The 14,668-nt window shown below is 41.6% G+C and overlaps 1 long non-coding RNA gene across 1 annotated transcript in view; it reads left to right on the top strand.

Annotated features, from left to right (window-relative positions):
- Nucleotides 1-8,996: 8,996 nt before the first annotated feature.
- The window catches only part of LOC145359663 (uncharacterized), a 192,899-nt gene continuing 187,227 nt past the window's right edge, over nucleotides 8,997-14,668 (top strand). Inside the window, exon 1 of the long non-coding RNA XR_013889613.1 lies at nucleotides 8,997-9,104. This is a non-coding gene — a long non-coding RNA (uncharacterized LOC145359663). The remainder of the gene's footprint in view (nucleotides 9,105-14,668) is intronic.

Below are 14,668 nucleotides of genomic sequence, written 5' to 3' on the forward strand. Positions count from 1 at the left end.
GATATTATAATATGATGTTGTTTGGATTAAACCGTTCGAATCACAGTACAGGTGGATGTACCGATCTATTGTCTACAACTTCCAAGATTTTGAAATAATATGAATGCACAATCCATATTCGATCACGAATTTCTCCATTGGTAATCTGAAGGAACTTTTTTGATTAAGACAATAAATCCCTGTTTTACTACAATAAGTCTCCAATAAACTCTCATTTCTGGTGAACTTACTGGTTTCTTCCCGCCGTTATTTTTGGACACGGTTTAATGTATGTTTATTTCAGAAATAAATGCGTCAGAGATCGGCTTGCTGAGGACAGAAGAACTTGTCAATACATGAGGTTGAGTTCCATCAGCCCCATTGGCTATCAAGGAAGCCACTTGCAATTAGTGTCGAATGGTTAATTGAATTGTCAGTGTGGGTCAGTGAGGGGGGGCAGTGTCTGACTGGGAGACTCGTTCCTTCCACAATTATGTTAAAAAAAAGAACCGGAAATATGAATGTTTGGTATTCTGTTGAGTAAAGAAATGGCTTCGACTGTCTTAATTTTTCACAAGATCCTTTAGATTTGTCATGGTTTTCTTCAATTCACTTTCTTTCAATATTAAAGAAAACAAATATTGCAGTTATAAATATGTAATTTTTGTTCTTGCACAGAATTGCCCCCAGCACGTAAGTCCTGACTATTGGAAGCTTCGTAGAAGATTGATTCAACATCAAAGCGAGTCACCGCCCACTCTTATTATTTTATTAATATACTGTAATAGCAATGGTCAATTCGTCAATAATAGTTGTTTCGTTGGGGTGAAATATAAGTATTTCTATCTACTGATCACATGGACATTTATGCTATTAGTTATTCACCATAACACAGGACTAAAAGTACGTATGAATCATATCGATTGTATTATTCTCACAGAACTAAAACAGGTTCAGACTTTATATGAAGAGATTTGGTTAAATATTTTTCAGCTTAGTTCATTTTCCAGTCTCAATCTTTCAACCACATTTTTTTGTGGTGTTCCAGTCCCCCGCAGTAATATTTACTTCAAGGATGGGCCATGGTTGAGCAATATACAGAATATCAACTGATTCTAGATTGTTCGAGGATCATTGTTCCTCAGGCCAAGAGTCTGTGACTCCAGTTGTTTTGGTTTAAACATAATTAGATGTGTTACTTGTGAAATAAAACGACACACGAGCCTTTCACTTTCTCCCCTTGCCTGCATGTTGGGGGCTCGCTTTTGAATGACACACGCTTAATATTCACTCTTTTGCTTATTGGAGCCCCACCTTCCTTTAGTTTGGATCCTTTTCTATTTTCTAACTGAAGTACATTCTCAGCCGCAGTCACGTAACAGCAGTGACACAGAAACAAAGGTTTATCATAAATTGTTTTGTCAAACTGAATGTGTTTAAATATAAAATTAATTTTCATTTTTAAGAGTCCACTTCATCAACCCGGTTTGCTAAAATTACGCGTTGATGCTAAATGTGTCAAGTGTCAGGTTCTGCCATTGCGCAGGATAAACGACAAGCGGCAGAAGTGTTGGCATGATCGTAACTGGTAACATCTGGGGAGAACCTGAACACCTGTAATCTCAGTAAAAAGTCTGACAACACCAGGTTTTAGTCCAACCTATTTATTTGATAATATACTCACTAGCTTTCGGGGTGACGAAGGGGGTAACCCCGAAAGCTAGTGAGTATATTATCAAATAAATAGGTTGGACTAAAACCTGGTGTTGTCAGACTTTTTACTGTGTTTACGCCAGTCCAACGCCGGCATACCCACATCACCTGTAATCTAGCAGGGCAGGCTACAGGGTGAGGGCTCTTCGTTTCAATTGGCAGTGTCCATTGTGGGGTGATCCATCAGACAACGTCCAGTTACAACCGTTTATAGAAAATAGGTAGAATAATCATTATGGTTACACCTTATAGCTAGGAACCCAAACAAATGATAATTGAACATACATTGCCATGCAGGGTGTCTCGTATTTACCAATAGGTCATGGTATTTAATTTCCCAAGTAGATAAAGATATTAAATGAATAACCTAGAGAATTGCATTATTTTATTTCGTTTGTGGCGACCTCTTTGTTAGATCTGGAAGATTAATGTTGGGATTTGGTACCATGTATTGTAAACTAATAGACTGTGGCCGCAACGCATAAGCTTCTTGAAGCCAGAATAGCGCCTCGGAGAAACGCAGCCATTTCGGATTAGGGATGTTGCTGGGTCAAAGTGACATTTTTGGGTAGGGGTTGGTGGAGAAATGGTTCACTCCCTCCAGTGGGAGGGAGGTGTATTAACTTATGTTTGTTTAATTTCGTCTATAATGATTTTCACAACCCGGAAGCTCACTCATCGAACCTGTCAAACGTTGAACAGTCCAAGGCCACTGTGCCCGGCTTAGCTCGCCTTGCACAACACTCAGCAACCTATGTACACTCAGAGCATATTGCCTAACACTGAAAAACTCAAGGACACTCAGCCTATCCCATGTGACAACACAGAATAACTCATGGATACCTAAAACCAGGCCACCCCATGCAACATGGAACTGTCCTTAAACACCTAGCCCTCCCTGTACAATGTAGAGCTGTCCTTAGATACCTACCCCACACTGTACAACACAGAATTGTCCTTGAACACGAAGACTACTCTGTACAACACAGAATTGTCCTTGGACACCTAAAGCACCCTACAACATGGAACTGTCTTTGAACACTTAAACTATCCTGTACAACGTAGAGCTGTCTTTGGATACTTATCCCACCATGTACAACACAGGATTGTCCTTGAACACCCACTCCACCCTCCAACATGGAATTGTTCTTGGACAGCAAACCCACCCTGAACAATGTAGAGCTGTCCTTAGATACCTACCCCACACTGTACAATACAGAATTGTCCTTGAACACGAAGACTACTCTATACAACACAGAATTGTTCTTATTATCTAGACCACCCTACAACGTGGAACTGTCCTTGAACACCTAAACTACCTTGTACGACATTTTTCAATGTCTTTAGATATCTTAGATTCAACGTCTTTAGATACCTTAGATGCCTACCTCACACTGTACAACACAGAATTGTCTTTGAGCGTGAAGATTACCCTGTACAACACAATATTGTCTTTGAACACCTACCCCACCCTACAATATGGAATTGTCTTTGGACACCGAGCCCACCCTGTACAACACAGAATTGTCCTTGGACACCTAGCTCACCCTGTACAACACAGAATTGTCTTTGGACGCTTAGACCACTCGGTACGCAATAGAGCTGTCTTTAGATACCTACCGCACCCTAAACAACATAGGATTGTGCATGAACACCGAGCCCACTCTGTACAACATGGAATTGTCCTTGGACACCTATCCTATTCTGTGCAACACCGAATAGCTCATTACAGTTCTTAATAGATTTATTTGCTCGTAAACCTCGGTAGCGTTTATGTATTTGAGTTCATCGCAAAGGTTACAAACATTCACTACCTTTAAGCATTAAAGGGCAATGAACGTATGTAATATCTCCTCTTTGTCTGATCCAGATGAAGTTCACTTATGTCCTTCATTATCAAAGGATTTAAACTATTACATTCAAACATACAGTTTCAAACATCTCTTTTTTTGCGTTGATAGTTGGATTGACATTTGGAACTCCCCAGTACAGTAATACCCCATGTTCAGCTAGCTGAGCAGAGCTCCAATCTCTCACAATCCTGAATCTGAGTACACTTGAGTGTTGGTAACTTTGGATGATGTTTTTTCGCCAAGGAGATAATAGAGCAAAAGGAGCAGGACCATGAAGAAAATGCAAAGAAGGAAAGATGAAACTGGAAGAGTCGTTGCAATAGTTGTATTTACAAAGCTTAAGATATTTAACTGATGATGGATCGGAAACTCGAATCTATTTCTAAGAAGTTAAAAAGGCACCTTGTTTTTATAATTTTCTCCCAGTACCCATTTAACAGTGATGTGAACTTCTTGGAATCGAAATACTTAGTGCAATATCGGCTAAGTAATCAAATATTTGCAAATGCGAAACTTTTTATAGCAGCAGTTACTTGGATACTCGATAAATTCCACAGCTTCCGGCCCGATAAAGGGTTAACTTAGTCACCTTTGGTGGTTCCGAGCAGCGGTTTGTATCACACGGTGCGAACAATGGTGTCTCACTTACACCAAATTCCGAGATGATTGGGGTGAAAAGTTCGCCATAACAAGCTCCAGGGCAGGGAACTCGAGGCTTAGAATATTTTACAGCAAATTACAACTTCATTTGACATACACGATTTATTACTGACTCAGGGTTCGGGGTAACGTCCTCGAGCTAAATATCTTGGGCAGAACTTCGCTTTTGGCCATACAAATGAAACTTTCTTGATGACAACCCAATATTTTCAAGGGAAAGGATAAATGTAAAGAAAATATCAGTTCGCAATACAAATGGCCTCGCGTGAGAATCCAGCTGAAGAATTAAATCACCTGAAACATGAACTATTGGCTAAAATATTCCTGGAATTAGAGGCGTCCCGTCCCCACTCCGAGCCTCATGCAGAAGTTATTTTTCTAACCAATCCTGCTGAGACCTTGGTCGCCGTCTACGGTTCAATTCCTACTTCTATTCGATCCATATCGTCATCAAACGTCCGCTTTGAAACATCTGAATCAGAACAAAGTTTCATTTTATAGATAAGAAATCAAACCAGTTGATGAATTTAACAGTGACGTTGGTAATTTATCCTCACTTTACTACTCCTTTATTGCCACTCATGCACTCTTTCTGGGGCGGCATGGTGGCACAGTGTGTAGCACTGCCTCCTCACAGCGTCTGTTTCAATTCCGGCCTTAGGTAACTATGTGGAGTTTGTATGTTCTCCCCCTGTCTGCGTGGGTTTCCTCCGAGTGCTCCGGTTTCCTCCCACAAGTTCAAAAATGTGCAGGTTAGAAGCTAAATAGTCCCTTACTGTCCCAAGATATGTAGGTTAATGGGGTTACAGGGATAGCTCTCTGTTGGTGAGTCGGTGCAGACTTAATGGGCCGAATGGCCTCCTTCTGCACTGTAGGGGTTTATGAACACTAATTCAATGAGGATGTTTCGTGTCTCGCTTTTAAATTTTCTTGGTAGTCTTTAAGCCATTCATAACTACGTAAGATTACCACATAATTGTACAGAAATCATAGATAACAAAGCACACTTACTTGCCCTATAGAACAAGTGCAGTATTTTTGTCTATATACGAATATACATTTCTGCGCATAATTATCATAGAAATGTCCATATATGAATACCTACACAGAAATAAACCATAATTCCATGTAATTGACATATATAATTAAATAGCTTTAGGTACATACAAGTTTTGTTTTTACAAGTCACAATGTCTTCCTGGAGTGTATTTACATATTGCTGACTTCTCACCAAATATTACAAATACATGAGTGGTTAGTTATAAATCACAGCCTACTCCCTGGCGAAGAAACACCAGGATCAAAGCACAACCCAGGCACTGTGGTCAGAAGTTTTTTTTAATTTCTCTCCGTAATGTCCATAGCCCCTCATTTGATTCGGAGTCTAGTTAAAAAATTTCCCTTCTGAGTCCCAGGTTTGATCGATTTCAACAGGGATGAGGAATGGGAGGAACGGAAAGGAAATGGATCACAAAGATTAGCATATGCATATGAGATGTAAGCAGATTTGGTTTTTCCTTGATGTACCGACCGGAGGAAAGCGGAAAGGAAACGTGCAAAATACACCGTGTTTATCTAACTGGTCAAATGTGATTGGAGATGTGAGGGAGGATGGCGAGCTGGTTAAACATAAGAAGTACTGTAAGTTTCACAGCAACTTTGTGTCAAGTCCTTGAACGTTAGAATGAACATGCCAACGCAGGTGAATGGAAGTGGAAACAACTATTGGATCAACTCTTACACAACATACTGACCGCAGTGTTTTAGCTGTCAAGGCCCTAGACTCAAGATTCTCCTTAAGACCTACACCTGACCAAGATTTTGGTCATGCGAACATACGAATTAAGAGCTGCCACTCGACCCCTTTCCGTCGTTCAATAGGATAATGACTGATCTGATTGAACCTGAACCCCACATTCCCAACCACTGCCGATAGCCTTCCACCCCCTTGTTAATCAGGAACTCATCCAGCCCGGCCTTAAAAATATTCAAAGACTCTGCTCCCACTGAGGAAGAGAGTTCCAGAGACTCACAACCCTCTGAGAATAAAAAAAATCTCTTTTAAATGGGTGCCTCTTTATCTTTATACAGTGACCCATTAGTTCCAGATTCTCCAACAAGAGGAAACATCCTCTGCACATCCACCCAGTCAAGACCCCTCAGGATCTTAAAATGTTTCATCAAGTTGCCTCTGATCCCTCCAAATTCTAATGGATAGGGACCTAAATTCTGCAGCCTTTCCTCGTAAGACACCCACCAATTTCTGATATTAAGTCATCTGTCCTAATATTTCCTTATTGATTTGATGTCATATTGTGTTTGCAAAAAATATATTGGAGTAACGGCGCTATACAAAATAGAAATACAGAATTGGAGGAGGCCATTCAGCCCATCGAACTTGTTACTGCATTCAATGAGATGGTGGTTGCTTTGTGCCTTGCTCCAACCACCTGAACAAGTTACAATTGCTCTTTGTGGGTCGCACAGGAGATAAAGCCAACATAATTCTTTTAGATAGGGAAGAGAAGATTTAGCAAGTGATATGGCTGGGATGGGAAGGTTGAGGATTTTTTATCCAGGAAGTTTTCATTTCCACTGGATGTCCAAGAGCTGGAAGTAGTTGTCAGAAAGGGAGGTTAAAGGCAGAATACTGGACCTATTTAACAAACAACTGGATGCCACAATGGCAAGCTAGCAGGCTGACCCTGGCTCATTGAGGAACAGCAGCAGCAAATGGGCTGAACGGCCGTCCACACTGAAACTTCAGTCCCATATTAAGGTCCATCCCCAATTTCCCCCTCAGTTTGTGGGCTTAACCGGGTCTGCAATTAAATTGCGATTAACTGTAACCAGTTTATTTCTTCACCGAACTGACTCCGACCACATTGATCGATTCTGGAACGGGTGAATTTAAATATCCGTCAGACACACGCTTATTGTGGGAAAAAATGAAAATTGTTTTTTTTTGTCTGAATTTTCTTTGAATCCAGTTTGGGCTGGTGGGGACGTGAAGACTGGAAAGTTTTTTCTCTAAGTAACGCACGGGGCTTTTGAGAAACAACATGAAAAAAGCTGACTACAAAGGCCTTTTTATTTAAATTTGTTTTGAATTTAGCGGATTTGCATGAAAACTGCATGAAATGACCTCATCGGCAGCTGCTATTAGCTGTTTAATTAACTCACGAATGACAGGAGGAGACGGAAGACGTGCTTGGAATCCTATTAGCGCTTCTTTCACACACTCAGACACAGGTTCACACACACACACACACACAGAAACAGTGTGTGCGAGCCAGTGAGGCACTCAGCACCAACCAGTTTGCACACACAAGACCAGAGTGAGAGAGACAGACTCAATCTACCTACTCAGAAATTTCACTCCCTCTTCTAAGGTTGGGCTTCACACACTTGGCAAATGTTCGGCCTTTTCTCTTGAAGTTGTCCACTTTTAAGTGACACTTCGAAATCAGTTAAATACTCATGCTTTTGTGGAAAAGTTCACCAAAGATTCGTAAAACTCTTTTTTGTGTGTATCAGAACGCTACCTCCCAATGTTTGACCTTACCTGGGGAAAAAAAACTCATCTGAATAGAATAATTTTACACCACATTTGAAAAAATCTCCCCGCTCTGCCGTGGTCATTACCACTTGTGTATCTACCACGCCTATTGAGTCTCGGGGTGGAACTACTTGAATAGAGGTTATTTGGGGTCAACTAGCGAGGTTAAGACTGTGGGTTACCTTCAGTACTTTATTTTTAAAAATAGTTGTGTTTGCTGGGGCTATAACTATTTGGCTGTTTGATTTGATCATTTGAAATATAACACATATAATACAAGCGGGATAGATTGGAAGATTTCAAAGGGACATTCTAATAATCATAGAATGAAGGAAGCTATTCGGCCCCTTCTGCCGGTGTCGGCTCTCATTCTGCTCAGTAATATTAAATCCCAATATATTCCTCATGGTGTTAATTACAGGGACCTTTCCTACTGCAAGTTTAATACAGGTTACACCGTTTTTTTTCAGTTTCAGTCAAATTATGCCGAGATTATCACAACTGCATCCAATTTGTGTTTTTCAGACCGTGCTTGCGACCTAGTTATCTAACCACAAATTAAATTAGTGGCGTACAATAGTTAATACAGCCCACGTTTTCTTTGCAATTAATCCGAGATCGAAAGAAATATGATTACATGCACTAATATTTCAATCTGAACACGCTTCTGAACAGCAGGTACCGTGTTGTAGCAAGCCTGCTGTCTTAACAAGGTGCCTGAGAATTAGAAAGCAAATTGAAACTTTTCCAATTGCTCTTTGCACACAGACCATGGGCTCAAATTTGCAAACTGCGCAGAAATAAGGATCCATGTGCATCTGTCACCAGAAATATTTAGCTATTATCTTAATGCATGCTTTAGATGGAATTGTGGCGAGTTTGAGACAGAATGGACAGCCAAGTTCAAGTGCAAGTTCGTGGGCTTTATTGAGAGCTCTGCTCCTTCCAGTCTCGGGCCTTTTGTCTGCCCCAACAATTGCTCTTTATTCCTACCCTGTACTTGGCACTGCCTGGGCGCCTGTGCATCAAACTTAAAGCGCACTGTTGTGGTTTTGAGACTCAAAATATGCTCTAGTCGAAATTTCTGCCATAATCATATACGTGCGCCCATTTTAGCCTGATTGGCATCGATACATGACTAAAAGACTCAACACATGGGAGCAATACGGTGCCGGGATGTGTTTTGTTTTCTTTTAGAAAAAGAGGGGTGGGGGTGGGGGCGTTGAGTTTGGTAACTTTTCAGTAGCAGCGGAGACGAAAGATCCGTAAACTTGAACAACTTATGCATATTGGAAGAAAGCGAATCCTGGAGGGATCTACATTTTGACCCCGAAGACAAGGTAAGGAATGTCTGTCTATGTACTTGTTAAGGCTGCTGGCTTTTGGGATGGGTTGGGAAGGGGTGGGGGAGGGAAGTGTTGAGGTCAGAGACGTTGCCGCTGGTGTGGACATTGAGAAGTCGAGCTCTAAATGGCTATGTTGTGGAATGTTGGTGCTTGCTGGCATTTGAGAGGGAGGGAAAGGCATGTCCAATTTTTGAATAAATCAGAGGTCATTGGCGGTTGCTATCTGGGTAGTGACATCGTTTGACCCGACACAAACCTCCAGAGCTAGGACTATTAAGTGGTCCACAATGAGGTTGCCTCTGACACAATGCCCTGAGCTGAATTGCTAACCTTTCGGCGCAATGTCACCTCAGCCAGCCGTCCCCTGACTTCGAACATGGATTTGTTAAGCAGTGTCATTGCTGAATCGAATAATCCGTTTAATCGATTACTATTAACCCTACAGTTTTTTTTATAAAAATAGACCAAAGGCAAATTTCGCCAGACAAGTTCATACATAAATCACAAGGGACAGTGCTGGGAGGAGGTGACATTTAAGCTCATTTAAGGCATTTCCTTGACCCGTGACTTAAAAACGGAACATTTTTTTAAAGTTACAATTGTACTATTTATTTTGCAGATTAATTATCTTTGACTGACAACTCAAACTGAGTCAGACAAATCCTGATAGAACAAATTAAATAGAAAATTATTCTAAGTAACCTGGGGATTGTAACATCCAGTGCATTACACAGTCAGTTTGGTAGGGCAACGCACTCACTGTACCTATGTATTTTGCAATAAGTTAAATTACATTGATATCATTTTCCTGTACAAAATAGGCCATTACTGAGCTATTTCCAACTGCCATGCTGTCGAAACTGTGCTGTTATATTGACATTTAAAGTTATGAGGGACTTTACACCGCACATGTATTGATAAACTGGCTATTCGTTATAAATTCCCCGAACAGATCCACCATATAATTTAGGTTTTGACTCGGTCAACAGATCAATTAGTTATATCGCATTGGAATCATCTGGGCAGAGATTAAACACGGACTAGGGGTCCAGGACAGCTCGTGCTTTTTTTTTAACAAAGGTCACGGCTACTGAATGGAGTTATTCTGCCAACAGCTTTACGTGTCAGGGATGTTAGATAGCTTAGTTGTATCGGAAATGGATTGAAAGCCTAGGGTTTATCCTGTGTTCGCTAATGGGCAGGTCAGAAGTTAGCAAAGCACCGAGAGGCGACTGACCACCAAGTGGCTCAATGTCCGACTGTAACTTTGACACTCCGTTATTCCCTGGAAGAGAGAGAAAGCGCATTTTAGGCAGGAGGACTTTCCGTAGCTTTATTTTTTTTCTGTGGGATTTCAGGTAATTACCAGTGAAAGAGTCCCTTCTAACATCAGAGTCTGCAATGAATCGCTAAATGACGACGGGCAAATTACTTCAAAATGTTTGACCGGTGTTGTGAATAGCGAAAGATGAAATAATACAAAACACTCCCCTCCGATTTTCTAAGTTTCGCGCCGTTTAGGTATCGTTTATTTGCACAAAACAGTTCGGAGGGAATGCTTGTAACCTGGGAACAGGGAATGTGTGTCTGTGTGTTGTGAATGAATGGAATGGACTGGAAGGGGGAGGGGAGGGGAAGGGAAGGGGGGGGTAGACAAAACTCTTAATTCTCAGATCATGAACTGGCGATCAGTCCCCGCCACTGCTGTTGCAAACCGAGGGATAGATTTAAAAGAAAATGGCTTGTGAAATCCATATACTTGGAGGCGAAGCAAGGCGAGTGACGGTGTTTCCTGCGAGATATTACCGCACCCCCCCCCCCCCCCCCCTCACCCCTCCACGTTTCTACCATTGAATGGACAGCGAATGTACCGGATTGGTTGAGTCGGGTCTGAACCACGAGTTTCTGAATACGGCGCCTGGCTTGTTCGCTCTCAGGCGGGAGGAATGAGAAGCGGATTTGCAATTGGGAAGTCGTCGCCCCCCGCCCTCCCCCCCTTACCTCCTCCCCACCCTCCTCCCAAAAGGCAGACGGAAGGGGGTTGGTTATTTCACAGCCAGCCATTTTGTATTACGGTGCACATTTCTGTCTCCGGCTCTCAATTCGCCCTTAAACGCAATCTTAAAGTTGTGAATGTAACAAACTGGAAATAGACGCAAAAAAAATCGCTTGCGCAATGCAATCAATGAATGTATGAATGAATTAATGGGATGTTTGTAAACGCGGTTTCAGCATCAGCCATCTCAGAGCTGGAATTTTCTTTTGTCAACATATCAAAGAGTGTAATTAAATAAATCATTCTTCCCAGCTAGACTGTATCACCAAAGCATCGCCCGATCTCCAAATGCGACCAAAGATTCGGAAATTCGACTGTAACTGGTGCCCGGGTCAATTTGCCTTTCTCTCTCTCCCTCCGCCCTTATTATTATTTACTCCATTTAGATCAGATTCTTGGAGATTCACCTTTATTGTAATATTTACGTGATCGGAATATGAAAAGCCCATTTCAAGAACATGGCGTTGCGGATTCGGAGCTTCCAGGGACTGAGATCTGACATAAACATTTCCAGCACAGTAAATAAACAGGGACATCAAGAAGAAGAAAGGGAATCAACCTTTTCGGTTCTTTGTGGGGAATTATTCACTAAATCAGAAGGGATTCCAAGCTGCCCCAATGCTCCTGAAACCCCCCCCCCCCCCGCCCCCACCTCCCGCCCCCGCATCCGGGCGACCCGGCTATTGCGGACTATTTAGTGGCAGAACCATATCTTTTATACGGTATACTTTACATGATATAACTTCAAAACTTCAGGAGTTTCATACTGAAAGAAAGTAAGAAATTTTTCACCCCTCTATCAAGGCAAACTAGACATCCAATTTGCTTCCAAATTTCCCACAGCAAAAACTACATTAAGAGGCAGGATATTTCTCAAACTGGTCGGAGCCACGCACGGGGCTTTCCGGCATCTTTAATAAGTTCCAGTGTGTTTATGTAAACCTGGAAAACAGAATAGCAGAGAAAGACGTTGTGACTGTTGAAGCAATTTGGCCACTTGCTGAATTTTCGATTGTGTACGTATGCGGATAACAATAAGGTGGAAAATAATTGCCAACGTCCTTTGGTCTTTATGACCAGGCTGAGTAACATTTTCCTCGCTTTTAGCCACGATCATTAGGACAGGATTTCAAAAGAAAATGCAGAATGGCTTGCAATGTAAACAATTGGGATTTAAACTTGAAGATTTTTTTATGCTGTCGGATTGAATATTACTTTTCCATGTTAAAATCTGGGCTGTACTCTTTTCTAGTTGAACAAAAAACATATTTTACTGTCAAAATGCGAAAACCGAATATCAGGACTGGGTGGCGCCCCGCAGAAAGTAGAAAGATCACGTGATTCCGGCAGGCATGGTTAGCAGTTGTTAACCTCTTTCGGTACAGAACATTGTCACAGGACTAATGTACCCATTAATTTATATGTAATAAGAACTCGGAATACAAATCCCATCAACCCAAATCCAATGGAACTGACATTAATGGTAAAAGATACCATAGGAAGGACAGTCTGCCCTCACTCCCATTGTAAAATCCATAAGCTGCTTGGGCAAGGTTAGGTGCATTGGCCATGCTAAATTCTCCCCCAGTGTAGCCGAACAGGCATCGGACTGTGGCAACTAGGGGACTTTCACAGTAACTTTATTCCACTTTAATGTAAACCTACTTGTGACTAACTTTTTTTGTGACACTAATTATTTGTGACACTAATTATTGTGACACGCACTATTTTTAAAAAATGGTGTAACCCATCATTCACACAAGCTGATCCTAAATTTCACTCTTTACAAAGCTTATAACCAAAGAACCCCTGCAGCGCAGAAGGAGGCATTTTGGCCCGTCGGGTCTGAAAGATTATCTTATCCAGGCCCATTCCCACCCTATCCATACACCCCCTGCACATTTATCATGGCTAATCCACCTAATCTGCACACCTTTGGACACTAAGGGGAAATCTACCATGGACAATCCATCTCACCCGCACATCTTTGCACACTAAGGAGCAATTTGCCATGGCCAAGCCACTTAACCTGCACATCTTTAGACTGTGGGTGGAAGCCCGAGGACACCCATGCAGACACAGGGAGAATGTGCAGACTCCACATTGTCACCCGAGGCCATGCAACCACGTTACTTCATATCTGCTCAATACTCATCAAACCATTACAGTAAAATGGGTGCCAGTGCGACTACTCCGACCAGATTAAATACTCTGATCGTAAAACTTTGGCATTCTGCTAGAATGAATAAACACAGTAACGAAAAGAAGAGGGATGGAATTTGAGTTCCTAAAGCAGTAACAATTACATTTTAATGTCTCTCATAGTCTCCAGCAACATCGTGGCCATAAACATTTAGATGATTGAGAAATAAGGAGGTGAAAAATAAAATGTTTTAAATGATCCTGTATGGGTTCTTTCCATCTAAGAACCAAAAACTCTGGCCTCGCTGAACCATTAGTAGGTTGACTTATTCTCTTCCATCTTGCCGTTCTGATCCTGATATTTCCGCTGGCTTGGGCTAGATGCAAATTTTACACAGTTGATTTTCCTGAAAATTTGGAGGAATTTGTGTTTTTTTTTAATTTCACATGATCATGACGGATAATGGGTCATTATAAAATTAGAAACAAAAAAATACTGATTAGTTGAGATGCTGAAAATTTCAATAAAAAAATCCCAGATAATTCCTGAAGTAGGCAGCGGGAAAATCAACTTTTGAAATACTTAAAATGGGGTGAGGTTTCGGTGTTGAAGGGTTGTGCTGAACTCTGTTAGTCGATGAAGAGGCCCATTGGTTTGACCAGTAGTTATTTCCTTTCTCTTTTGTCCAGTTTTCATGCAAGTTCTCTCTGAACATCCGCCACCCACCCCCCCCCCCCCCCCCCCCCCCAATCAATGCTGAGACTGCCACTATGATTCCAAAATGGTTAAGAAGTATACAATATGGTGAAAACACCTTAGGAAATAATTCCGGTAAGTGTATATGACCTGAGATACAGGAATGGAGGGTGCCGCTTTAACCCTATTCTCCAAAGTGGATTCTACGCCCCCACCCCCGCCCCACCCCGCTGCTTCAATGCAAAACACATCACAACAACATGCTGTGCAAGATGGAATAAAATCACTTCATGTTCCATATATATATAATTTCCCTTCCAATACTTAACTGCCATATGTATGATTTCATTGAATTTTTATCCTGTCATTGCAAATTTACCTCGAAAGAAACGAGATTGTTTGGAGAGGGGATTTCTTCCTTGTTTATGTGCAGAGGTTGGAAGAGGCACAGTGTACGTGCGTGCTAAGTGTGGGCGCTCCATTAACAGCCAGTGCTGCGTGTTCGGCTGCAGTCATTGTGCCCGAGCTAATGCACCTGCTAGTCTGATTACATTTGAGCGCTGTGTACAGTAACTCAATAGCGTTCCCCACAATGCTGTCTTTAGATCAGCACAATCCTCCTTTTTCTCGGCACTTAGACCCATGTTCTTCAAAGCAAATTGC

This window comes from Carcharhinus amblyrhynchos, chromosome 28 (genome assembly GCF_965287045.1).
Source record: "Carcharhinus amblyrhynchos chromosome 28, sCarAmb.v2.hapA, whole genome shotgun sequence".
Classification (NCBI taxonomy): Eukaryota; Metazoa; Chordata; class Chondrichthyes; order Carcharhiniformes; family Carcharhinidae; genus Carcharhinus; species Carcharhinus amblyrhynchos.